At 41.0% G+C, this 2,802-nt stretch overlaps 1 pseudogene across 1 annotated transcript; it reads left to right on the top strand.

Annotated features, from left to right (window-relative positions):
• The first annotated feature begins 580 nt into the window (after positions 1-580).
• LOC147378134 (dnaJ homolog subfamily A member 1 pseudogene) lies at positions 581-2,047 on the top strand (annotated as a pseudogene). The gene has a single exon (XR_015151361.1). The product of XR_015151361.1 is annotated as a dnaJ homolog subfamily A member 1 pseudogene (transcript).
• Positions 2,048-2,802: the final 755 nt, after the last annotated feature.

The raw sequence follows: 2,802 nt of genomic DNA, 5'->3' as shown, positions 1-2,802 counted from the left end.
TCTCTTTCATTTCTAAATATTTTTATTTGATTCTCTCTATGTTTTCAGCTTTTGAACTGTGCTGTTGGATCACTTCAGTAACTAGATGATCTAGGAACCACCTTGTCCTCCTCTGAGGGCCCCACCCACTTCTTGATGCTCTTCCTCCTCCTCCATTACAGCCACTTCCAGACGTGAGGAGCATTGCCAGCAACTTTAGCAGCTCCCCACATGACTTTGCATTCTAACTCAGAATGGTGGTCCCTCCCCTCTGAGCCCTGCCTGCTGCCCTGAGCACGAACCCCTGTGGACTTGCAAGAAGCTTGGGTTGCAGGCTTGGGTATATACTCCCACCACAAATTTTTACTTATCTTTATTTTTTTTATGAAATGGATATTGCAAACTCTTTTCTTCTACTGTATTACAAGTTGAAAGTATGATCAAATGAAATAGTGAGAAGACTTTGAGTATTACTTAATGAAATATGAAGCACTTTGTTGTCGTTATCTTTTTTATATGAAGGGTAAAGGGAGATGAAGAGAACAGTCTTCCAACCCTTCAGGAATCTGTGTTTCTTTCGAGTAATCAAGAATAAACAGCCGGAACTTTCCAGAACGCTCGGTGAAAGGCGGAGGAGCGGTGGCTGCCCGAGCTGCGCACAGCAACGTGCTCCTTCCCGCTCCCCCACACCGGCATCGGCCCTCTCACCGGCTGTAGAAAATGGTGAAAGAAACCACTTACTATGATGTTTTGGGGGTCAAACCCAATGCCACCCAAGAAGAATTGAAAAAGGCTTACAGGAAACTGGCCTTGAAGTACCACCCTGATAAGAATCCAAATGAAGGCGAGAAGTTTAAACAGATTTCTCAAGCTTACGAAGTGCTCTCTGATGCAAAGAAAAGGGAGTTATATGACAAAGGAGGAGAACAGGCAATTAAAGAAGGTGGAGCAGGTGGTGGTTTTGGCTCCCCCATGGACATCTTTGATATGTTTTTCGGAGGAGGAGGCAGGATGCAGAGAGAGAGGAGGGGTAAAAATGTTGTCCATCAACTTACAGTAACTTTAGAAGATTTATATAATGGTGCAACAAGAAAACTAGCAATGCAAAAGAGTGTGATTTGTGACAAATGTGAAGGCCGAGGTGGTAAAAAAGGAGCGGTAGAATGCTGTCCCAATTGCCGAGGTACTGGAATGCAAATAAGAATTCATCAGATAGGACCTGGAATGGTTCAGCAAATTCAGTCTGTCTGCATGGAGTGCCAGGGCCATGGGGAGCTGATCAGTCCTAAAGATAGATGTAAAAGCTGAAATGGAAGGAAGATAGTTCGAGAAAAGAGAATTCTAGAAGTTCATATTGACAAAGGCATGAAAGATGGCCAGAAGATAACATTCCATGGTGAAGGAGACCAAGAACCAGGACTGGAGCCAGGAGATATCATCATTGTTTTAGATCAGAAGGACCATGCTGTTTTTACTCGACGAGGAGAAGACCTTTTCATGTGTATGGACATACAGCTGGTTGAGGCCTTGTGTGGCTTCCAGAAGCCAATATCTACTCTTGACAACCGAACCATAGTCATCACTTCTCATCCAGGTCAAATTGTCAAGCATGGAGATATCAAGTGTGTGCTAAATGAAGGCATGCCAATTTATCGTAGGCCATACGAAAAGGGTCGCCTAGTCATTGAATTTAAGGTAAACTTTTCTGAGAATGGCTTTCTCTCTCCTGATAAACTCTCTTTGCTGGAAAAACTTCTGCCTGAGAGGAAGGAAGTAGAAGAGACTGATGAAATGGACCAGGTAGAATTAGTGGACTTTGATCCAAATCAGGAAAGACGGTGCCATTACAATGGAGAAGCATATGAGGATGATGAACATCATCCTCGGGGTGGTGTTCAGTGTCAGACCTCTTAGTAGGGCTTGTGAATAACACTCACTGCTGGTGTTTTATTTGCAGTAGCGATTGAGTGAAGGACTATAATCATATGCTCACTACTTGCTTTTGTTTTAATATTCAACTATAGTAGTGTTTAAAAGTTAAATGAAGAATAAACTCAAATATAAAAGCTCTGACTTTGCCCTGTATGTATGATGACTTCAGTGTGCAAGATAAGTTTAGTACTTGTAAAAATGACTTTAAAAAATTTCCCCTAGCATTTGTTAGGCCATATTTTGTAATTGATTTCAGCTATGTATATGGAATAGCTTAGATTGAAATGCCAGGTGTATGTATTGACTTCAGTGTATGACCCTTAATTGTTAAGCTATGAAATTAAAACTGTTTAACTGGCAGTCAGACAAAGAAATTAATGTAGAGAGGTGTTGGTCTGTATGTAGTAAGTGGGATTCATTGTGATGCTTCTGCATTTATTCTATTGCCTCAACTGTTACTTGAAGATGGCATGCTGTATAATTTAATTTAGCCTGTGGTATCAGTGATAGAAATGATACCTTTGTATAGAAGGGGTTTATCATAATATGCTGCTTCTTGAGGGCTTGCACTTGTAGAATTGCATTCCCTTCTTTTGCTGTGCCATCTTTTATTAATATATATAGCTATTTGTCCTGGTTACTTTTTTTGCCCCCTGCCCCCCCCACCTTTGGACCACAGTAAGCCTTAGAGTAGTGACTTCTGGAGCAGGGAAACTTAGAGGTTAGAGTGATGAGACCTTTACATGGAGAAGTAATTTGCATGTATGAGATAGGAAGGTGTTTTTGTAGGTATGTTACAGGCTTACTTTAAACCATTTAACTTATGCTCCAGAGTAACTGTAATTTAATGTTGGTAGTATAGCAAATTATGATGGATAGCTTTAATTGTAT

Source organism: Bos grunniens, chromosome 2, assembly GCF_055505025.1.
Source record: "Bos grunniens cultivar Pamir isolate PY7600 chromosome 2, Bosgru_T2T1.0, whole genome shotgun sequence".
NCBI lineage: Eukaryota > Metazoa > Chordata > Mammalia > Artiodactyla > Bovidae > Bos > Bos grunniens.
This window is presented reverse-complemented; position numbering and strand designations above follow the sequence as displayed.